General features: G+C 38.2%; 1 protein-coding gene across 5 annotated transcripts in view; it reads left to right on the forward strand.

The window, feature by feature from the left end:
* LOC140725546 (ephrin type-B receptor 3-like) overlaps window positions 1–25,016 on the forward strand; it is an 88,883-nt gene that overhangs the window by 2,078 nt on the left and 61,789 nt on the right. The window lies entirely within an intron of this gene.

Raw genomic sequence — 25,016 nt, forward strand, 5'->3', positions numbered from 1 at the left:
ACTTTCAATCATAGCTCACGCTAAATATTCCCATTATACATCGTGTGTCAGACTGAGCGTCATTTCTGTTATGTATTGGTCTGGTAAATTGATGGAGCGTTGATTTTTATTGTTTGATCTTCTCCAAAACTTCATAAATAAAAGCCTGACTTTACTGGGCGGAATCGTGTAATTAGATATCCCTAGTGTAGAATTGCCAGGAGGTTCACACAAAGTATGTATAGTCTGAGTTTTAAACCCCCAACATACAATTTACACTTTAGTTCTTACAAAATTGGGCCAACCATTTTGGATTGCCAATTTTTACATTGCGACCTAACTTGGAGAAAGTCTGTCCCTAAAACGTTGACTTCCTTGAGACCTTGCACAGAAAATGCAATCTAAAACATTTCTTAAAATGGTAAGCTTGTGAAATATTATTACTCAACGATAACAATGAATTATAATGAAATGTGTGCTGATAAAATATTAATTGTGCCAACTCGTATAGTGATTTTTATGTTATATTGAATCGGGTTGTAAAATCTTAAAATTGCCATTGCTCTTTTTTAGGGGTTTTAATGTTTGTAACGCATTGGCTTGCTGAAAGGCGCCCTGTTGCTGTTCTAAATTCAATTCTAAAATTGGAATCCTAAAGCTTATATGATAATTGGCCTTTTATATTAATTTTAGAACCATAACTTCTATATGAGACATTCCAATGAAATTAGTTAAGATATAAGGTTAGTTCTCATAGCTGCATTCCCTGCAGTGATACAGTTCAGCACTTCAACAGTGTAAATAGTAGAGTGCTTGCTAAAATTCCACCCACTCACTGATTGCTTGCTTTTGAGAATCTGCCCACCCCCCAGTAGCAAAGGTGAGGAGGCAGTGAATTATTCGTAAATGGTGGCCAGACTAGCAACAGTAACTTTACTAAAATAGTACCTTTCACGTACCACTAAAACGACTGTCCAGAAGGCGCAACATTGTTCGTTTGGATGAAGATGAGGTAGTGAAAATAAACGTTTCCTGTTTTACCGGGGCTACTCGCAACAGTACGGTCGCTGCGGGGCGGCGAGACCCGCTATGTAAACCTGCCCAGTCCGAGCGCTCGGCGCTGTGACCCGGGTCAAATTCAGGCTGCAGCGTGCTTCGTATGGGAGCACTTCTGCCTGTCCTTAGGGTCCTTGTGTCCAGAGTAAGATTCACACTGTCCCGTACCCTGTCCCCTTCCCAGTGAGGGAGACGGCGACCAAGAATGCAAGGGGCGCCTTGCATTCCGTTCATCAAGCTTTGCCTGTTTGATGGTTGCGGTGTTTGCAGCAGAGATTATGCACCTTTAAGTGGGTGAGGAAACAAATTCCTCAGATGCTGTGGCAGCACATTTATTAATTTAAAAAAACAGCAAGAACCGGTCTTTCACTGTCTTCTTCTTTGTGGGCTGGTTTTTGCTTCATTATAACCAAAGAACTGTGGTTAGCTCGGCAGCTCTTGAGATACAGTGTGAAGCGGGCCTCCAGTTATTTGTAAACAACTCATCTTTAATCCAGACCTTGGATAATACTTTTCTTATGGTGCGCCACCGAAGTAAATGGTTCTTTGGTTGAAACTTGATACATTTTATGTGAGTGAAAATATCTGGATCTGTTGAAAGCGTCTTGACGATACATCCTTCCCTGCGTGCAAGCTGTGTGATATGTCGGCATTGTAAATTGCTACACAAGTGAAGTGGAACAAGTCTTTCAGGTTGTTAGATTGTGCTGGTGCTGTGTGTGGACAGATAATGAAAAATAGGGCCACTGTAGAGATTTACCACGCAAAAAAAAACCTGAAGGAAATTATGCAATTTTAAGTTGCTTGATGGGATTGCCGAGTTCAGGAACATCAATTGGACCCATTCTTTGGTGAATACTGTGGCAGAACTGTGTTAACTGCGGAGCTGTCATTTCATGAAATAAGTTAAGATGGAATGATCATATGCATTCTAGGCTCTTTGATTTTATTCTGCCCTGGATGCCAGGTTTCATTTGATTATTTGTTAATGTGAAGCTGCTGTGTTGAGAACCATTTCTGAAGTATACACAGAGGAAGCCTTGCACAGACACTGTCCTTTGGAGAATGACGAATTGCAGAATTAATGCACCAAGTGCTTTCTGTTTTTAAATCCTGAGGCATGAACTGTCATCAAGAGGGCAAGGAGAGGTCATGAACTTGCTGATGGAAAATCAGAAATAGCCATGGCTCAATACTGAAAAGCCTGATTGGGAAAGGGATAGATAAGTTGAATTACTTTTGAAATATATGACAAGGTCTGGCAGGGCATGCAGCACTATAGTGCTTGTTGTTCTCCAACATTTGCTTTAAACTCTTGATGACCATTGGCTCAAATTTCCTTCATTGTTTTCTCATTTTTAGTGTCCGGTTTTTAACCAGTTTCTGAAATTTTGGTTCCTTTTATATATAAAGTAAGTTATGGCAGATTTTGTATAAGTTTTGCAAGTTTTGCATTACAGAACGTAAAATTGCAAAGTCCATCACATTCACACACAATCTTTTTTGCCCACAACTCTACATCTTAATATGCTTTGCCTGTTTATATTCACACCTGAATGATTTCACCACCTCATCTGGCAGATATTAGTCACTCCTGTTGTAAGGCACTTCCCTCTTATTTATTCCTTTTAAAACTCCTTCCTTGTCCTGTTCTTGATACCCCTGCCAAAGGGAAAAGATCTTGATTCTGTACCCCACCTAGGTCCCATATACCTCTTTCAGGTCACCTTGGTACTGTAGGGAATACAAATCCATATATTCTTGATTAAATCAACAATGTGTCAACTGGATGCAAAAGTGCATATTAAATCTAAGTGTATGGGATTGAAGAGTGAGTATCATACATCAAGTGAGGGGGGAGCTGTAGGTTGGGCAGCTGCACGCTATACAGACGTTAACTGAGACCAAGATAATTTAGATGATTTTTAAAAATGAAATGATGGTAATATTGACTTTGACTTTAAAATGTATCAATGTACAAAGAATGGCATTAAAATTCTGGATGAATACTGACATCGGTTGACTATTCCTTTATTCAATAATATGCCTGTTGATGTCTTTACACCAACTAGTCAGATACTAGCTGATTGAAGCTGAACTTCAGTGACTATTAAAGAAATGTTTGCACTGTATGAATAATAGACCAAATATTGTTAGCATCAATAGAATGAATTTCAGAAGCAGAGGATAATGCTCTGATGCAGTTATATAGTGTTATCGACCAAGGACGGACTTCTAGGCAATCAGTTTCCATATTGATTAGAAGGGAAGTTCCATGATAATGAAAGAAATTCTCTTTTAAACCATCAGGTACTAAGTTGACTTGTATTACATCCTGATCCCTGCATAATTTTCAAATACAGTGGATTCCGCTTAATTGGGACATACCAGGACCACGCCATTTTAGCCCAATTAAGTGGCTGCCCCAATCAGTTGAGGTTTAATGGAAATAGATAAAAAGATATAAAAAAGCAAACTATTATTTAACTGAGAAGCAAGTTATGTATTTAAATGAAATACATAACAGATTAGAACAGTATCAATAGTACTACAATACTATAAAACTCTGTATTAGTTTCTAATAGTTACTGATGGACAAATTCACTCAGTGTACATGTTATTTTGATTGACTAAATGAACAAAATCAGTGCAGACACTTAGTGTAGATGATGGACTGCCTGCCTGCTTGCCATGCTGTTGACAATTGCATCCTCCAAATCTTCATTTTCATTGTAGCGTTCAAGATGATTGTTGACATCCCTAACTGGTTTCATTTTCACTCCTGGCCATTTCTGGAAGTTCCAAGCCTGAATGCTTGAAACTGCAGTGAGCAAAACAGTTCTGAATTGTCTTACTGCTTATTTTTCACCAACTGGCAGTGAAAAAAATCACTGCTTTTTGAACACAAGCAGATGCAACTGATGCCATTTAAAAACTGTTCACTAAGCATGGTGTAGTGTCATAAGTGCATGTGTCTGACACTAGTTACAGACTCCAGTCCCAATTAAGCAGTATAGTTTCCCAAATAAACAAAGGGTATCCCAGCTATTTAGTCAATTAGTTTTTGTTCTTTTAAGAGTTGTACCAACTAAGTGGCTGCCCCAATTAACTGACAGCCCAATTAGCCGGAATCCATTATATATTGTGTTGACATTAAACATAATTTTAGTTGCTTCCTCTATAATTCAATAAATTTATATGAAATGAATTCCATTAGGTAAAATTTCCTGAACAATTTACTTTTTTTTCAAATAGTTTGTTCAAATTGATGTTTAATATACAGAGAAATAGGCTATACTGGTGCACAGAGACTACGAGAATGTTGTAGGTCATAAAATGGTAAACATCAGAACAGACCTTGGAATATGTTGGAAGTGGCAAGAAAGATTGTGAGAAAATAGATTGTCCTAGCCTAGACGTGAAATTATTTTTCTGAGTAGGCAAATGGATCATGTTTAAACATGCATAACCAATGCCTGGATAGCACTTCACACAGTCCGCTCTGCAGACAAGCCTGTGAAAAAAGTCAATGACTCCCTCTGTCAAGGGCCCTTCTAGACAACAATGAGCATGAGTGTGCTTCAGTAGGGAAGGGGAGGCACTCCACAGAACTAATGGGGCTTTTGATTCCTTCCTTTGCGGGGCAGTAATTAGTGATCGATGGTGTGTGCAGCTGGCCAGATGTCTTACCGTCTGTCTTGCTTTCTGATAAACATTTTTAAGCAGCAGGAGTTTGAAGTTTACACAGTGCAAATGAGCAGAACATTGTGATCGCTTGATTTAAAACACTGTGCAATCAGGAAGAGATATATTGAAAGGGAAAAGGGACAGATACAGTGGAGTTTGAATTTAGATAATAGCATCTGATAGAAGTACAATGGAAGTACAAATACACGGCTGATGGTTACAGTTTTATGTTACTGCATAAAGAATCAAACTGAGAGGATAATAGGAAACATAACAGGAAGGAAAATAAGAGTGGTGTCTAATTATTGTAAACAGTAGTATCAGTGAAGATTATTTCGCTTACAAGTTTGCTTTTAATGGTGCAAAAACATTTTTGTATGGATCACGAAAGTGAACCTAAGAGGTAAATTTGCAAACATACCGAAAGTACGTTTGGAGACAAGCATAAATAGCTTCAATTTGTTGTGGTCAGCAGCCCAGCATGGAATCTATTTTATTACAGTTTAATTGTGTGCTTTGCATTCTAAACTCTAGATGGGAATAAAGGTTTTATTTGTTAGATATCCTTTCTTTGTCATGCGACTGCTCCTATATCATAATATCCTGGCAGTTTGTTGAGCCCTGTGATTGGCATTATGTACAGCAAAATCTGCTAAAATCCTGCTAACAGTCACCATTTTCTGACCTCAAACATTACCGCAATGAATACATTAATTTAAAGAATGTACACTTGTGAATCTGCAACTGCTAATAATTCTCAATTAGGACAAATGATCACATTCGAAAACAAATCATATAGTAACATCACTAAATGTTTTAGTTTTGACTGTTTGACTCAGTTGATGTTGAGAAGAGTGTTTTTGTTGTGAAATACATTCTTTCATGGCCTTCTTTTGTACGTGTATTTGTGTGTAAAGAATTATTGACAAAAATGGCTTAGTATTTGCTCTAAAGATTAAGATTGAAGTTCATTTCTACTTACGATGTGCATTGATTTCCTGAGCACAGGTGACTGTGGAACAGTCACACAGCTTGCTTTCTACTTCTCCAATTCCAGTGAAGGACTGTGAATCAGAAATGTTAACTTTGTTTCTCATTTCATAGGATACTGCCTGAACTACTGCATATTTCCAGCACTTTTTTTTTCTTTTCATTTCAGTTTATTGTAATTCTTTGGGATGGTGGCATGGCATTGGTAGTGAGTCGTGCTAGGACTTTGGGCTTAACTTCCACACTGTAACACCATTCCTTTTACCCTCAGTTTCTTGACACTGTATTGTCATTTTCCTTGTGTGCATATGTTGGTATGCTTTGTGCATTATGTAGAATATATTATCCCAAAATGTTGCTGGGAAGGCGGATGACCTGTAGTAAACGTACTCTGAGATTTAAAGGGGTTAACCAGGTCATACGTATCACTAATTCTGTAATAGAAGTTAATAATACAATGAATTATTAGGCATGCTACTTGCATCATGAATGTGATGTTGAATATAAATTAAAAGAAAATATTTCAATCAAAAGTTTGATTTTAATACATAGGTGGTATCCAGGGACTACTTGCAATGTTTCTACTAGAAAGTTTCATTTGGTATTTCGAACGTGGCAGCAACTATAGTCCTAGAGACCACAGTTATTAAGTAAATTACAGTTCCTATTTCAGAACTTCGGCTGTGGTTGCAAGCTACAATTATTTAAAATAAAGTTATGGGTGTATGTAGTTCACTTTAAAGTGCAGTTTGATAGTAGCTGACAAAATGGCAGTACAGCCACAATTTTCAAAAGGAACTGAAACCAAAATTACATCTGCCTCAAAAGCCCATTTTAATTTTTGTATTTAAAATTTTTTTTCAGAAAAAAATCCTAACAAGCCAAGGAATATTCTTGAATTTTGAGGAAATATTAAATGCTTTTATTTATTAAGAGCTTAACCTATGGAATTACCTCTGGCTGCCTTAGAAGTCCTCACCACAATGAGAAATTTAGAATGAAATATAACATTTTGTTGCTTGACTCGAAATCTCACCTTTATTTCCCTGTAGCCGCTAGAGAGTAACAATCAAGCGCGGGCCTGGTAGCTAATGTTGCATGCTGAGAAACTATTCTACTGCAAAAGTAAATACTCAGAGATTCATAATGACGAGAAAACTACTACTTCAAGGCTGATTGAGCAACCTCATTTCAATCCAAGCAAAAGAGTAGGAGCATTCATGATGTGAATTGAAGCTTTTTCAAAAATAGCATGTTTATCAAAAAAGTGAAGTACAGGAGCTATGTGGGAGAGGGTTAGTTATGCATCTTATGGTCATGATTTATAAATCTTTGAGGAAATAAGCATCACATCAATCTTGTTTTGTGAACCTGTCCTTCATTATGTTTTCCACGGTGCCTGCATTCAGAAGTATTAAGTATATACATAACTTTCACGTCTCAGTACTGACTAGGTATGTGACTGGAATTGCAGTTTCAATTTATGAAAACCTGATTTTTTTTTAATAAAAAAGAAATTGTTAACTAGAAAATACGGTGGATCCCGGTTAATTGGTACACATTGGGACTAGTATGTTTTGGACCAATTAAGTGGCTGCCCCAGTTAGCCATAGTTTCATGGAACCAGTTAAAGATGTTTAAAAAAGACTGCCATTTATCTGAATCACATGTTGTGTATTTAATTGAAATACACAACAAATTAGAACACTACCAATACTACTACAGTCCTATAAAACTGTATATTGCATCCTAATAGCTATCGATGGAGGAATTCATTCAGTGTACACTGCTGTGTTATTTTAATTGACTGTAAGTGAACAAAATCAGTGTGGACACCTTGTGCAGATAATGGATTGCTTTCGACGATTGCATTCTCCAGATTTTCATTTTCATGATTGCCAATACCTTCAAATTCTTCATAGTTCCTAACTTGATGAAGTAGTGAAATCGCTTTATTTTCACTCCAGGCTGTTTCTGGCATCTCCAGAATGCTTGAATGCTTGAAACTGCAGTCAGCGAAACAGTTCCGAATTGTCTTACTGCTTATTTCTTGCCAACTGTCAGTGACAAAAACCAGGGCTTTTTGAACACAAGCACACATAACTGATGATATTTTAAAAACAGATCACTCTAAGGATGGTGTAGTGTCTAATAGCCACACAAGTGCCCGCGACTGCTAGCTAGGAACTATTCAGCAATAGTCTCCTGCCCCAGTTAAGCGGCACGGTGTCCCAAATAAGCGACAGCCCCGATTAACTGATGGCCCAATTAACCAGAATCCACTGTATATCTAATTATATGAATCTCATATACATATCCAGTTATTATTCTTTTATAATACTTAGTTAATTTAGTTAAAACTCTGTTTTTGATTGAAATTAGAATAGGATTCAGTACTGTTTTTGTTCATATTCTCTGAGGGAAAAAATTATATTTGCTGATACAGTCTGTCAGTAGAATACACAATGACCATTTAAACTACTTTGTAAACAGGGTGTAAAATTAGGTTTTATGGAAATGTTCGCAGAACTTACAACTTTCCTGATGATCGTTATTAATAAGGCAGCTACTGGCTAAATTACATGTCTATTACCGTTTTATTTGGCAAGACCGTGCAACACTCATTGGATCTGTTGATTACTACTTAAAAATTATTTCCTTTTGAAATAAAAAAATTAATATATTACAAATCCAATTTAACATTAATAAATGTCATATTATTGACTCTAAACCTTCAATTAGGCTTACATAAAAATTCTAATTCTTTGTTAACTTTATTCATTAGAGTGTGTAGCATGAAGTACCTTCTTTACATTTAGTGTGTATTCAGAAAGGTGATTTTTTTGTGAAGCCTTGTATACATGTGTACATAGAAACATAGAACAATTATAGCGCAATACAGGCCCCTCAGCCCACAATGCTGTGCCGAACATGTGCTTACTGTAGAAATTACCTAGGGTTACCCACAGCCCTTTTTCTTAGCTCCATGTACCTATCCAGGAGTCTCTTAAAAGACCCTATCATATCTGCCTCCACCACCGTCAGCAGCCATTCCACGCAGTCACCACTCTCTGTGTAAAAAAAAACAACTTACCCCAACATCTCCTCTGTACCTACTTCCAAGCACCTTAAAACTATGCCCTCTTGTGCTAGCCATTTCAGCCCTGGGAGAAAGCCTCTGACTATCCACACAATCAATGCCTCTCATCATCTTATACGCTTGGTTTGGTGTATTGCATGTGGCCCATGTAGTATGGTGCATTATATAAAGTTAATATATATCTGATATAGTACATCCCATAAGGTAAAATGTTTATGGGGTTGTGATAAACTAGTATTTTGAGTGCATTGTAAAGAATTTGGACACGTGCAACAATATTGTGCAATGGGAACTGTTATGATATCATCATATGGCCCATAGGTAAACCCAATGGTGAAACTCCCACAGCATCTGTTCTATTTATTTTTCAAATTACCATACCCATATTGCTGTACATCTTCACTTTTTTAGAGAGGATTGTGCATCGAATGCTGCAATTTCATGATTATTAGTGATAGTGAGCTGACTAAATTGACTTGCTTACTGAATAGAATGTGGTATTTCAGGAACTGATCCTATCACCTATTTACTGAGAAGTTAACCATTAATCTGTTAGGTGCACTTTGCTGAGAACAGAGAACAACCCATGAGGTAAAAGCAACTATATTAGTGGTAGTGGACTCCTGTTAAACCACAGGACTATATTTTTATGGAAAACAGAAGATAAGAGTCCAGAATAAAGAAAATAAAAGAAAATTACTAAACTCTTGTAAATTGTTGAGGTAATAGCAAACACAGCTGGCCTCTGGTCCCTGGGCTAAAAAGTGCAGATGCTCTCCACAAATGCTGCAAAGAAGTCAAACATACAATCAGAAGTCATTGAAAATGTAACTCGTACCATTCAAAACAAAAGATTCTTCTATTGTTTTTATATACCATGGGCTTTGAAGTCCAGCCCATAAAAGGAAGTCATGCAAAGTAAAAGGTAAGATGTATGCATTAATGAAACAGCATAAAGCGTGAGAAAAGGTTTCACAGTACAATTTTGTTTTTGCCTCGGGCTCCTCCATGGTCAGGAACTGGTTAGTGATTGTGCATTTCAGAAAGCCAATGCCAAACTTGCACAGTAGTCCCTTTGTTACACCATGCACACCATCACCCATACCTAACCAAATTAGATTAACTCATCCCTTTACAATTTTTAACATTCTAGGGTGCATACTCAAATACTGAAGTCATTTTACAGAATTACAGGATAATTATATGTTAGTTATATTGGTTTACTGCAAATTCATTAGTTTTATTTATTCACAAAGCAAACCTTGATAGCTGTTAATGTGAATAAGAAATACTCAGTTGTATGTTATAATTTTGTATCAGCAAGACTCGGAAGATGATTGTTGATACATTAGGATTTTAACCATGTTCCAGCTTGCCTAATGTTACAGTATTGAAGGGTAAACATTGGCATTTTCTTAATTCTAGGTGATAAACTCACACCTGTGTCATGTAGGAAAAGTCCATTTATATCATTGGTGACATGCTGCCATGTCAACGTGGGGAAAAAAGCAGAGGCAAAAAAAAAACAATCGGTGAAACAAATCTTCAGTAGATTTGATCCTTTGGTATGAATAAACCCTTGGTTTGTAAATTACCTATTGTCTGTTAAATTAGTTGCACTTATGCAATGACTTTTGGAGAACGGTTGACTATATGCGCACAGACTGCACTGTTTTTAAGGTTTATGAATGAATGAATGCCTTACATGATGCATGACTATGACAGGATGTGGCCCAGGAAGTAGGAGCTCATTAAGAAAGGGCACAGATATTATTCAGGGTATTGGCCAATTGTAGATAGCGACGGCTAATAATACCTCACTTGGGAGAAATAACAGGCTATTTTCAGCCAAATATTTATATTGTGTTTTCAAGTTAATAGTAATTGAGACAATATTGGAAGTTTTACGATTCTTTTCATGTCAACATTTATTAGATTCATGAAGCAAAGCTGATTGGAATTCCTTTTTTAGATTTTAGCATCTGCGCTCCTATGTTACATGTAGACATAGTAGATGGACAGCAAACTTTTTTGTGTGCTAGTTACAGCCATTTATGTTAACATAATTCTCAAACATCCACTTTCTTTCTGCTTCAGTTTGAATTTCTTACTTTTGGTGCCAGCCACCTCAGGGTTTTTCTGAGCGAGACGTTGAATGAATTGTGAGCTTGTTTTTAAGGTTGTCCAGATTTCTTTCATTTTCGATCTTAATGGTGATCAGAGAGTGACTGATTTCGGAGCTGGATTCCGTTCTGTGTTCCAGTGAAAAGTCTAGCGTTCTACCATATTGGACCACCCACTCCCTAAATATATTGTAGCATTTAAAATTTATGGTCCTGAAGACTTTAACATTTTAAACCAAGTGAAACTAGTTTGCATAAATTAGTGCCAGATAATTAAACTTTTTGTGTGCAGAAACAAAACCAATTTGTTTAGGATTCACGTCTGCAGTGGTGCTACAAAACCATGTTCCAACATGGTGTCTTCTTACATGCATTTCTCTTACTGTGCAGATTATTGCAAGCAATATTTAATGAAATGAACATCTTTCTAACAATTAAAGTCTGTTTTATAAAGTACTCTGTTTTGTATCTCTGCTGGATACACCCAACAGGGATGTGGAGGTCTCTCATTTGCTCCCCTTAACATGCTAAGACCCACTGCATGGCTGGACTGTGCTGTGATTTTCATTCATCTCAGCTGAATTACTGCCTGCTGAGAAGTTGCTAAAGTTCTCTTGAACTCTGTGGTATTTTCTTTCATTTGAGTCAGGGCTCACTGCAGATTGGTAGGTGAGAGACAAGCAGGGCAGCCTGTAGCTCATTAGCTGGCAAAATTACCATTTTCACAGTTTTTTTCCCCTGGTATAATTATTCCCTAAGAATAGTTTTGTATAACTGACTGCACTCTGCATGCAGCAACTGAAGCAAGAGGCTGCAGTGGGTGAAAAAAATTCTGTCTTGTGCAATTAACTATCAACTTTCTTTAGGGGGTGGATGATGCCATCATTGTTAACCCCGTCAGATCCTTTTGTTCCAGCCCATTGCATGCCTGAGTCCATTCTCAGAAGTCAATGCACAATTATTTTCCATGGCCCATAGTTCTCTTTGGCCTTCATAGAAGTTCATGCCTTATTGTTTTCTGTTACGATACAAGGAAAACATTAGAGTAGCAGAGGCCACACACAGAATATTGCTTGCTACACACACTCGCCATGCCCACAGTCAGATGCTTTGGAACTGAATAGTTTGATGCACTTTCGAAATATTTCAAAGCACTATGGAAACACGTTGAAGTTTGAATCTGAGGGCACAGACGTCACTTCGACTGAATTTGAAGTTGATTCCTACTTGCAGTTATTTTAACAAAAAATACAGACATTTAACTGAGTAAACTAACCAACTTAATACTTTCAAACAGAAAAAATGAAAGTACTGTGTGCAGTCTTCTAGAAATAAAGACCACAATGTATTTTCAGAACTTATAATCATGACTAAAAATAACTCAGCAAAATTATAGTACTGTTAAGTTTTCCAGATACGTAAGTTAGTATACACAAGACCTGGAACCTGGTGTTTGAAATGTGAATTAGTCAGGGCTGTGTTCAGTTTCTGTCAAGCTAATTTAGAAAGTTTGATTTATAAGGATTGATGAGAAAAAATCAAGTGCTTGATCTTCCTTCACTGATCTATGTGTCTGTGCTGTAATGAATGTGGGAGCAATACCGACTACCAACCAGGGTAGCACAGTAGTTAGTACAGTGCATTACAGCGCAGGTTCAATTCACGCTGCTGCTGGTAGGGAGGTTGTATGTTCTCCCGTGAAGCACGTGTGTTTCTTCTGGGTGCTCTGCTTTCCTCCCACAATCCAAAGACCTACCAGTTGGAAGGTTAATTGGTTATTTAAATTGTCCCATGTCTGGGCTAGGATTAAATTGGATTGCTGAGTGGCATAGCTTGTTGGGCCAGAAGGGCCTATTCTCAAAAAACAAACAATAAGTTAGATCATGGCCACTTGCTCATCTGATTTTAGGTATTACAAGATGCTGCCACATGTGTTAATTCCTTGTAATCAAGATTTGAAGTGTGTTAGTAATGGCATAGGTACCAAAAATAACTGAACTACTGCACAAATGAATTGAAAATAAAACTTCTTTATTGGCACAGAACAAAATATGCCAGAAAAGCTCAGCCATTCAGGTAGTTTCTGGAAGGAGAACTTATCAATGTTTCGGGTGTGCAACCCTTCTTATGACCTGAGAAAAAGAGAGATGCAAGCAGGTTTTCATTCGGAGGGAAGGCGGTGAAGGGGTATGTGAAACAAAGGGAGCGTTTATGAAAGGATGAGTTGTAATAGAAATGGAACAGCCATTAGCACACTAAGCTACAGTACTTGGAGGATGATATTCTGTGTGGATTTGGTGGGCTGATAGACCTGCTTCTCTGTTTTATTTCTTTATGATTCTATGCCAGTTAAAACTGATGGAGTTGGTTCTCTGTTTGATAGAGTAAAGCAAAGTTGTAGATACTTTTTGTTGAGATTCTGCATGAATGATGTTGGTATTTTGTTTCAGGTTCAGATTGAATTAAATGCATATCTCAATATAGATGTTTTAATTAAGTCCCACTTACACGATATAATACAACTATGTCCAAGTTAAACATTCCAATACATTTTTCTATAATTATAAATAGAGAACAACAAAACACATTTTATAGTCAATTTTTACAACAGCTAACTGAACATTAGGTATTCTTAATGCAATCTTTTATAAATCGATTACAGGTGCCCCCCCTTTACAAAGTAGAGCGTTCCTATGAAACCTTTCTTAAGCCAAAATGGCATAAAGCGAAGACCATTAATTTATATGGGGAAAATTGTCTTAAAAGCGAAAATCCTTTTAGTAACGCGAAAACAGGTTACTAATGTAGGTCTTTTGTAAAAGCGAAGAGGCGTAAAGCGAACATTCGTAAAGCGGGACACCTGTATATGAAATTGTTGATCAACATCATGTCATTGCTGGTAGTAAACATATACTTTGTAGCCTATTGTCAGCTTTTTGCTAAGTACTAGCTCAGTCTTCAGTGACATAGCTCCGGGCAGTGCCCTGCTGCAAGATACCTTCCATAGGCCTGAAAATGTCCTGCCCATGAAATAGCTGAATAAGTTTCTCATCTGGTTCAACTGTGCCCATAGATTAGCAGGATGCCATACCTGTAAAAAACCTCAAATATTTGCAATGTCGCTGATGTTCAGAATAATTCAACAACTAATAAAAACCAGTGAAACAAAGTAAATTAATCTCTAGAAACAAAAAGTTAAAACAATGTGACATAATGAAAAATATTTAAAACATTTATTGACTGTGCTGAAGCACAGCTCCAATGCTATTATTTGAGTTTGCTGACGACACCACTATCACAGGCTGAATCGGGGTGGCAATGCATCAGCATATGGGGGGTGGGGGGGAGATTGAAAACTTGGCTGAGCTGTGCCATAACAACAACCTCTCACTCATTGTCACAGATGTGTGGTGGAGAGTATATTGACTGGTTGCATCACAGCCTGGTATAGAAACGCCAATGCCCTTGAACAGAAAATCCTAAAAAAGGTAATGGATGAGGCCCAGTCCATCACAGGTGAAGCTCTTTTCACCTTTGAGTGTTGTTGCAGGAAAGCAGCATTCCTCATCAGGGATCTCCGTCACCCAGCTCATGCTCTCTTCTTGCTGCTGCCATCGGGAAGAAAGTACAGGAGCCTCAGGACTCTCACCACCATGTTCAGGAACAGCTGAGTTGTTACATCTCAACCATTGGACTCTTGAAGCAGAGGGATAACTTCACTTGCCCCATCACTGAGCTCTTCCCACAACCTATGGATTCCCTTTCAGGGACATTTCATCTCATGTTCTTGATACATTGCTTATTTATTATGATTTTAATTATTATTTATTTCATTTTGTATTTGCACGGTTTGTTGTCTTTTGTACACTGGTTGTCCGCCCTATTGGTGCGGTCTTTCATTGATTCTATCATGGTTATTGAATTTATTGAATATGCCTGCAAGGAAATGAAACTGATGGTTGTATATGGTGACATACATACACATTGACATTAATTTTACTTTGAACTTTAAGAAATTGCGATTAATTCAAAGCAATGTCAATTATCTGTCACTGTTGCCATTAAAACAAGTAGATGTGTTTTTGCTGTGTAAGTTCTAATTTGGCAGAGTTTCGGCGAAAAGGGTCCTTACAACTTATGCTCAGCAACTGCTACAGTTACAGGTAGGATTGATCCTAAGCAAAGGTCAACACAAAAGTACATAAGTCACAGGGACAGAAAAGGCCATCAAGTTGTGGACATACAGCAGATTCCAGTTAATTAGGACATATTGGGACCTGTAAGTTTTGGCCCAATTAAGAAGCAATAAGCCAAGTCTTCATGGAAATAGTTAAAAAGATATAAAATGGACAAATTAACATTTAACTGAGTGACACATTATGTATTTAAAAGAATCACAGGACAAATTAGAACAGTGCCAGTACTAAGGTACTATAAAACTGTATTAGCTCCTAATAGTTATCAACGGAGGAATTCATCCAGTGTTACTTTGATTGACTGTAAATGAACAAAGTCAGTGCAGACACCTCGTGCAGATAATGGACTGCCTTCATTGCGTGCAACTTCCGATTTCAGCACTCCATTTATCTCTGCTAGCTGACAAAGAGTGGTGTTAGGCTGATGGCTTCTAATTTGGTCCAGTAGATTGATTTTTATGGGAGGTGTCAATATTTTTTTGTGGCATCTTAGCAAAGGTTTGAAATTTTTAAAATTCAAAATAAAAACAAAATGGTCTAAAAATCACTGCTTTTTGAATCGGTATCCATCAGCCCAAAGGGATAACGTAACATCATCATACCCAACTGACGCTACTTATAGGATGTTCGCTCAAAGCAAGGTATAGTGTCTTAACGGTCACACAAGTGCATGTGACTGACACTAGTTAGAAAGTGTTCAGCGACAGTTTTCTGTTGCTATTAAGTGGCATAGTGTCCAAATAATCAAAGAGAATTCTGCCTATTTTCTTGATTAGTTTTTGTTCTTTAAGTGTTGTCCCAAGTAAGCAGCTAGCCCGCTTAACGGGTAGTTCAATTAACCAGAATCCACAGTACCAGATTATGTGAAAATCTTGCAGTTAATAGCATCTATGAGGGAAAACTCCCAGCAGTTCCAACCAAAGTACTAGCATTCTTTATTGATTATGCAAACCATAGCTAAAATATTTAGCTAAAACCAAGATTAAATCACCTCTCTCCTTCCGGGTACTCGCTGAAAAAAATCATCTGTAGAACATTGAGGTGTACACCAACAATGTTTGAAAGATTGTAAACAATGTAGGCCTGAATATTGATGCACTGCTGCGTGACTCTGAATAGATTGTGATAAAGTGGCTGTGAGCTGGCTGTATTGATGTGAATTTCTCACAGGTGGTGGGGAAAGAGCCATAACCAGAGTCAATAATGTGGGAGAAGTTGGGCATATCTGTGATAATAGAACCTACTAGTCCAGCAGATGGCTGTAGTGAGTCTGACCATGGGACTTGGGCCAGTTTATGGCCGAGATCCTGATCTCTCACATGTAATGGAAATAAAAGTAATCCTTAATTGTGTGAATACACTGACACTGTGGGCACCTCTGTGAGGAAATTCAGCATCTTATTAAAGGTTAAGTTCTACTGGCTGTCATAGGGCACAGTAGAGATGGCAGCAGAGGCGTGTTCTTCAAATGTCCAAAGGCCCTGTCCTCATTCTTCTGACTCAGCTGGAAGGAGAGACGTGGTTCAATATGGTCTTGTATTTTCAAGCTAATGGTTTCATTGATATGCCTCCTCTTAATATTTTCATAATTGTAAAGCCACAATTTTCTGGGATTGCTGGTATTTCCACAGGGAACTGCTGAAGTTTCTCCTGAATAGTTGCAACTTGTGTCGGGACGCATCGTCACCTGGAATGTAGAGCCTGATAATTTTAACTGGTTAATGGAGGAGCTGGAGGAACAAGCTCCATGCTGTTCCCTGCTGTCAAAAGGCTTTTACCATCCTTAAGGTTTTTCAAGAACAATTCAGACCTGGTTGTGACAAGAACAAGACCTGAGTTAAACCATAAGACTATAAGATATAGGCCATTTGAGCCATCAGATATGCTCAGCCATTAGTATTAGCATTGTCAGAAAATAAATATGTGGTATTTTTGTTAGTTTAGAAGGAGGCTTCACTGGTGGCTTTAACCAACTAAGTGTTGTGTAAGTTGTCTGCTAAAATGACACTAGAAGTAGTTTTAAAAGGTGTCTGATCTGCATTCTTTGAATTTTGCAACTGCTATTTCCAGAATTTAAGAGTTTGAAACATGATGATAGATAAATATGTGTCTCAGTTCTCAAAATACACCCTCAGGAGACGACTATCTATCAGACATACTGCAGGAGAGAATGTACCCGTGTGGATTTGAATCCGTTTGTTGCCATTGTTGGTTGAAATCAGAAGGACAGAATTTAGATGCAAATTCAAGCTGAAACATGATGCATGATGTGTATTTACAATCTGTTTGGACCACCTGGATCGATGTGGTTCCATTTCCTCCGCCCCACCCCTTTCCTGCCTCGCCCTGCAAAAAAAGAGATGTAAAATTAAAAGTGAGGCGGTCCATAAATGCAGAGAGCAAACACTGGAAATCGGAACAAAGAAAAATGCTGGTAATACACAATATGACAGTCAGTAAATGGTCAACCTTTGTGATTAATGCTGTCACAGATTATGAATAAGAAACGAAATGTTGATTGTTCTTTGAACAGATGTTGAATGACCTTGTCAGTTATTCCTCAACCAGATGCAGTTGATACCGTTGCCTAGTTAGTCACGATAATGTACTGTATATCATAAGAGCCTAACACATACAGTGTCCTTATTAAGAAGCTGCTTATTTTGACCTTGTCTGGTAATCATCTTACTGAATTTTGCCCATTCAGTTTCTTTCTGTATTTGCTTGTAACTTCCGTGATTTAATCCAAGCTTCATGTTTGTAATCATGTCACTGTCATTGCAGTCTTCTTAGATAGCCCAGTTGTTTCATTACCCTGCTCAGAATGCTACTTTTGCATCAGTACTTAGAGTAATTATTCTTACCGATTTTACAAGAATTAATTTGCAAAAGCTGCCTGATGACTGTATGTTACAACTTACACTAGTTTACTGTGGATCTAAAAATTCTCTTAAGCAACCATCTAATCTATTTTTTTAATGCATTAGAGATGTTGCTGATGTTTACAAAATATATGTTCTATGTCTTCAATGTGATTCTAGCTTTACACATTAAGTGAGTGCCAAACAACAGAATTGATGTTATTCATCTGTATTTTAAGCAGCTGGGCATGGCTGAAGAATCTTTACATTATAACCACTTCCGTCAAGGTGTAAAATTTCACCAAACCTATTGTGGTATACGAGTAGAAATCTGTTTTAATTCTATCAGTGTCTGTTTTGCAGAGGATATTTGTCAAGCCCTACTTAAATTAAAATCCATAGCTGTTAGATATCTCTTACACGAATCTCATTATATTTTTCCTTGTATTTTCAACCTTCTGATGCCTTCGGAGACACATGGTAAGTATAATCAAGAGTCAGGGATCATTTCATCACCTCTGATGAAGATAAATGACTTCCAGTACAGGAACTGAACCTTGTCACAAACCATTTGCACAAAATGGCACACTTGGGCTTTCCATAAATCTGTAGGGAATAAGATCAAAACCACAGGACAATCTCTTGCAGGACACGTAGTTTTAAATCGCTTTCACTGATTTTGGTACATCAGTAAATGCCTAGTTTAGTTGAAATGTCTGCATCGTTTGACCTAAGGCAGTCAATAAAGTAGTTTTGACTATAATCTTACCGTTTTAAAATAAATACTCTCTGGTTTGCATCCTGAATAGGCTGCCATGCACTTCGCAACAGATGTGCTTTGGTGTGCTGTGCAAGGTATGTAGCATAGCGTGATAAAGGTAAAGATAAAGATGAAAATTATGCAGAGCTGATTTCAGAGGGAAAATATCGCATAGAAGGTTTAGAGAGAAAAAGAAAACTGTTTACAAAAATCCTGAATGAATTAAATCAAATGCCTATCAAAGAAAAGATATAGATAAAAAAAAGCAACAGAAATATTTGATCTAGATTTCAGAAGCAAGAGGAAGTGAGACAGTCAAAGGTGTAGCCAAAACACTTCACAAAAGCATGAAGTGTATCTGATGAGCTGTCTTGTGACAGAGAATCTAGAGTAGAATACAACCTAATGTCACACATTTTCAGCTTCTTAAAAATGCGTTTTATAGCTCCCTTAACCACTGCCCACATTTCACCCCCCCCCCCCCACCCCACCCTGGGAGAGAGCATGCAGTCTGTACGACCAACATAAACTTTCAAAAATGGAAACAATTTTCAAAGCAAAGATCTGCAGATGCTAGAAATTAGAACATTCTGGAAATGCTCAACAGGTCAGACAACATCTATCAGTGAAGCCACGGCCATAATTTCCACTAGTGTCTTTTTATCAATGCAGGAAAAGTTAGAAACCAGAACTGTTTTAAGTTAAAGAGACAGGGAGGGTTAGAGAGCAAGGGTGATTGAATGATGTGGCTGATGATGGTTGGTTTATCTATCTACAAGACATGTAAAAATGTGATGAATGAGAGCAGAGAAGAAATAAAATGCTGGAAGGGTGAGTACCAAACATCACAGTGATAGAAAGGTAGGCAATAAATGTGAAGTTAGAAAAATACTGTTAATATCACAAGTTGATGGCCCATTATTAGAAATAGCCACTTCTGGTATGTAATAGGAAGACCACTGATCTGAAAATGTTGAATTCACTGTTAAGTCTGGAAAACTGTAGCATGCAGGAAGAAGAGATTTATTCCTTGAAATTAAAGGCCTTCATTGGAACGGTGGAAGGGGCTAAAAAAAAGAGAGGACAGAGGTAGCTGTGGGGTGGAGAACTCCAGTGACAGGTAATTGAGAACTCAGGAGCACATTTGCAGAATAAATAGAGACTTACTGCATTTGGCTTGTAAATGTAGAGGAGCCAAATTGTGAGATTCATTTGTGATACTCTAAACTAGAAGTGTATTACTACACCTTGCAAAAGTATTGGGGACATGCATTCAAAATGACAGACATTACATTATTTATGGTTCCTGCTCTTTCTCTTCCTCATTATCTCCAAATCAAGGTCACAGATTCATCATTATCTTGAGTGCACCTAGCTTCCTGTATAGATTCCAATACCTCCTTCTAGTTTATCCGGCTGAGTCATATCTGTTCTGATTGGTGCTGCTTCATGCACCCATTCTGAGCTTTTCAATTTAATCAACTTGCCTCTAACCTCCACCCTGCTCTTAAATTCACTTGCTCTATTTATGACACCTCCCTCCCCTTTCTTGATCCCTCTCTGTCCATCTCTGGAGGCAAGCTGTCAACTGATATCTTTTATAAACCTACCAGTTCCCTTGATTATGCCTTTTCCTGCCCTGTCTCCTGGGAAAATGCTATTCCCTTTTCTCAGTTCCTTTGCCTCTATTGCATCTGTTCCCAGGAAGCAACTTCCCTTCCCAGGACATTAGAGATGTCCTCCTCCTTCAAAGAACGGAGGTTCCCTTCATCCACCATTGATGCTGCTCTCACCCTCATATCCTCCATTTGACAAATATCTGTGTTCGCCCCACCTTCCTGGTAGAGTTCCACTTGTGCTTACCTACCACCCGATGAGCCTCTGTATCCAAAACATCAACCTCCACATCTCCTGCCATCCCCAAAAGAATTCTACCACCAAATATATCTTTAACCCCCCCTGCCCCCCCCCCCACTTTCTGAAGGGATCACTTCCTCCCAAGATTCCTTTGTCCATTCATTCCTCCCCACTAATCTCCCTCCTGGCTCTTACCCTGCAAGCAGCCAAAATGCTACGCCTGCCCATTCGCCTCCTCCCTCACCTCCATTCAGGGCTCCAAACAATCCTTCCAGGTGAGGCATCACTTCACCAGTGAATCTGCTGGCGTCTTCTATTTCCAGTGCTCCGAATGTGGCTTCCTCTGCATTGGTGAGTCCTGTCGTAAATTGGGGTCCGCTTTATTGAGCCCCTCCGCTCCTTCTGCCAAAAGTGGAACTTCCCAATGGACGATCATTTTAATTCCAATTCTCATTCCCTTCTGACATGTCGGTGTTTGGCCTTCTCTTTTGCCAAGATGAGGCCACCCTTAGGGTGAATTTGCAACACCTTATATTCCATCTGAGTAGCCTCCAACCTGATGGCACAAATATCTGGTAAAAAAAAATGTACCTCTTCTTCCATCCCTCACTCTGGCCCCTTACCTCTTCTCACTGGCCTATCCCCTCCGCCTTCCTCTTTTTCTTTCTCCTATGCTCCACTCCTCAGTTACCAAATTCCTTCCTCTCCAGCCCTTTACCTTCCCTATGCTCCTGGCTTCACCTGTCACCTTCTAGATATCCTCCTTCCCCTCTCCCACCTGTTTATTCTGACATCTTCTCCCTTACTTTCCAGTCCTGATGAAGGGTCTTGGACTGAAATGTTGGCTGTTTACTCATTTTTCAGTTTGTGCCTGAACTGGTCAAATCTGATGCAAGGTCAGTTCATAATCTTAATTTTGTCTTTTGACAGCTGCTGCCAAACTTGCTATGTGTTCCTGATAGTCTCTTTTACTTAAGATATTTTGCAATAGCATTGTTTAATACATTACCGTTATAGCATTATTTTCCCCTCTATTTTCTTATCTCTGTTTTTAAATTGTCTGTCTTTACATCTCGACAGGCCTAATGAGCTTCTCTTAATTACCAACTTCCCTCAGAGAGCAGCACCAACCACTATTTTTCCCATTCAAGCCCACTCAAACATTCCCTTTGCTCTCTGCCTTCTTCCCCCAACAACCCCCTCCCCCAACCTTAGGCACCCTAGCTGTTGTGTTTGATTTCTAGTTGCTTGAAGTATTATAAAGTATATTTCCAGTTCTAGTGATACATCATCCATTCAAAATGTTAACTCGGTGCCTTGCTCCCAGGAGGTTACCGACTGTAGAATATTTTCAGTGTCCTCTATTTTTATTGGAGTGTTACTAAGATGGTTCTCACTGACTTTTTATGTTAAATTTATTCCAAAAGCTGCAGAGGCTAGCTGTAACAAAGTACATGACAAAAGATTATCCAAAAAACATGATTAACTGAAGTCAATCCTTTCATCAGTTCAGGGATTTGTTTGATGCTGTCTTTGGTGGAATCACTGGTCGCTAGTATGCAGAGAAGACCTCAAGGAATTCTTACAGCTGTGATCCTTATTCATTTTTAAAATAATTGTTACCTGATCTGATCCTCCAATATAGTTAGATGACTTTGTGGTTGACAGGCTGGACTTTGGCAGAATAAAATAGGAATTATTCATATTAAATTCAATTCAGCTAACATTCCAGTTAAAATTTTCAAGAAGTAAATGGTATTGAGTTGTGAACTGTGCAGGAACCACATCCCCTGAGAGAGAGGGCTATTGATTTAAACTCAACAAATTTTTCAGGCCTGCATCTTTAAACTCTGGAGATTAATTCGATAATAAGCATCTCAAGAAGATGGTGGCTAAAACATTCTGCATGGATTAGATTTGATCACCTGTTTGATGTCTTGCATGTGATGTGCGGGACGGTGTGATGTGCAGAGAGACTGAGGTGGTGGAATGGATCTGCATTGGAATACATTTTAAATTAGGAAACATATTGTAGCAATAACGTGTTGGTTACTGCCTTGAGAGCGGCCAGTAGAGGCAAATTATTTAATACTGCTATGTCTGAAATGATAACTGTTTGCATTTTATTTCAATAATTCCTTAAAGTATTCAGAAGTATATTGTACAGCTGACCTTTTGATCTCTCACAGCTTAACACTGCATGTTTTAAGAGCACTGCTGCTAATTGGTTTGATTCATCCTCATTCACTTCCATGAGGGGGAATGAAATCAAAAGAAAATTTCAGAACATCAAAATAAAAGCCTGCAGGAGCTTCCTTTGTTAGGAACATCATGCTTTGTACTGAACAACACATTATGCACTCCCACAGAAACAGCCTGATGTTTACAGCTTTGAAAAATGCAAATGCAGTCTCACTTTAAAGACAATATTATTTTTTCCCCTGAAAATTCCGTTTCTGCTTTAAATTCACTAGAACAAAGCAAAATCATTTATCTTTCAACATCTATGCTTTGTGTTATCTGTATTGTTTGAGCCAATGCTGAGCAAACAAGGCAGCCAGTCCTATCTGCTCAAATTTGCTTACACTAGCATATCACTTGATCCCACTGACCAGGAGCTGCTGTCAATTTACATCTCATTATGCCACTAATTGATTTGTTTAGGCAACAAACAAATTTGGCAAGAGCTTTTCATGGGTTACCATCCATAATTAATTATACAGGGCATTTGTTAATATTTGAACTCTGCCATTCCTGTTCCTTGTTATTCCACTTAAAAATACAGACACAATTGTCGCCCTAATCTGTTTCACACCTAGGAAACTGTTCAGTATTTTTTGTCAAAGCAAAGCAAAATTAGAGAAGAAAATATTTAATTCTAGAATGAAGGCATGCTTTCTCTTAGGGCGAGGGCTGTTGAAGTGTGCTGCATTCCTAACCTCTGATTACGTGGTGAATACAGTACATTGAAATGATCTATTTTCATGATTCGTTTTGCAGTATGAATGAATTTATCTGCGAAGTATTTATACCTAATGTCCTCATTAACGTGAAGGGAAATACATTGGGCAAATATACACTCACTGGCCACTTTATTAGGCAGAGGAGTGGAACTTGTTGTGGACTTCAGCTGCTGTAGACAGTCCACTTCAAGTTTTGACCTGTCATGCATTCAAAGATGCTCTTCTGCACCGCACTGTTGTAATGTGAGTTGATTTGAGTTACTGTCACCTTCCTGTCAGTTCAACCAGCCCTCTCTCATTAGCAAGGTGTTTTCGCCCACAGAACTGCCACTCACTGGATGTTTTGTTTCTCACACCATTCTCTGTAAACTCTGGAGTCTGTTGCGCATGAAAATCCCAGGAGATCAGCAGTTTCTGAGATACTCAAACCACCCTGTCTGGCACCAGCAATCATTCCACTGTCAAAGTCACTTAGATCACATTTCTTCCCCATTCAGGTGTTCCGTCTGATCAGCAATTGAAACTGTTCTTTTTCTTGTAAAGTTTAATGATGGTTGGCAGACCAACATAATGTGTATATCGTCACCTACTTAGTTGGAGTATGGAGCAAAGAGACATGAAGTATATCCACTAAAATCCCACCCCCCAACTCAAACAATATCCGAGAGTCTAAAGCTTTTCAGAAAGTCCAATACGCACATATACATTACGATGGCAGTGATATCATGTTAAACTGTGGCTATCCCAAAAATCTCAATTTAGTAATTTGTTGTTTCCTTTTCACCTTATAGAAACTATATTCAAACAATATATGCTGCACAATTTCATGACAGGTGTACTCCCTATAAAAGCCCGTATCATGCAATTAATTCTGAACAAGCAATTATTCAACCAAGTATGAACTGAACTCCTTGATCATTTCTGCAGGATTTTACGCATTGAGTTGCTGCCACTTGATTGGCTGAATAGATACTTGCATTAACAAACGGATGTACAAGTATACCTAATAAAGTGGCCAATGAATGTATGTATGGAGAAAAGTTGAAATTGGAAAATACTTAATAGTGTGTAACTTACCATAATTTAATATTGATTAATAGTTGGAGATAGGAACATTGTGCCTGGATATTAGAGCTGTACATCACTGAGTCACTGATTTGTAAATACAGAAAAAGAACAACACTTGAACTGATTACTCTGCTATATTTTCTCCCAGGAGTCACCTGCTCAATCTTCACATCTTTCAGTGTTTCATTTTCAGTTGTTAAAGCTCCTACCTCTGAGTCAGAAAATTGAAGATTCAAACCAACTGGAGTTTTGAGCACGGCATTTAGACCAGTACTCGACAGTTAGAGGTTCCATCTTTAGTTCAGGATTCAAAGTGATGCCCATTCAACTGCATGGGAGAATGCAAAATACTCAGTGTTGAAATTTGTAAGTGTAG

The sequence above is a fragment of the Hemitrygon akajei genome, chromosome 3 (genome assembly GCF_048418815.1).
Source record: "Hemitrygon akajei chromosome 3, sHemAka1.3, whole genome shotgun sequence".
Taxonomy (NCBI): Eukaryota; Metazoa; Chordata; class Chondrichthyes; order Myliobatiformes; family Dasyatidae; genus Hemitrygon; species Hemitrygon akajei.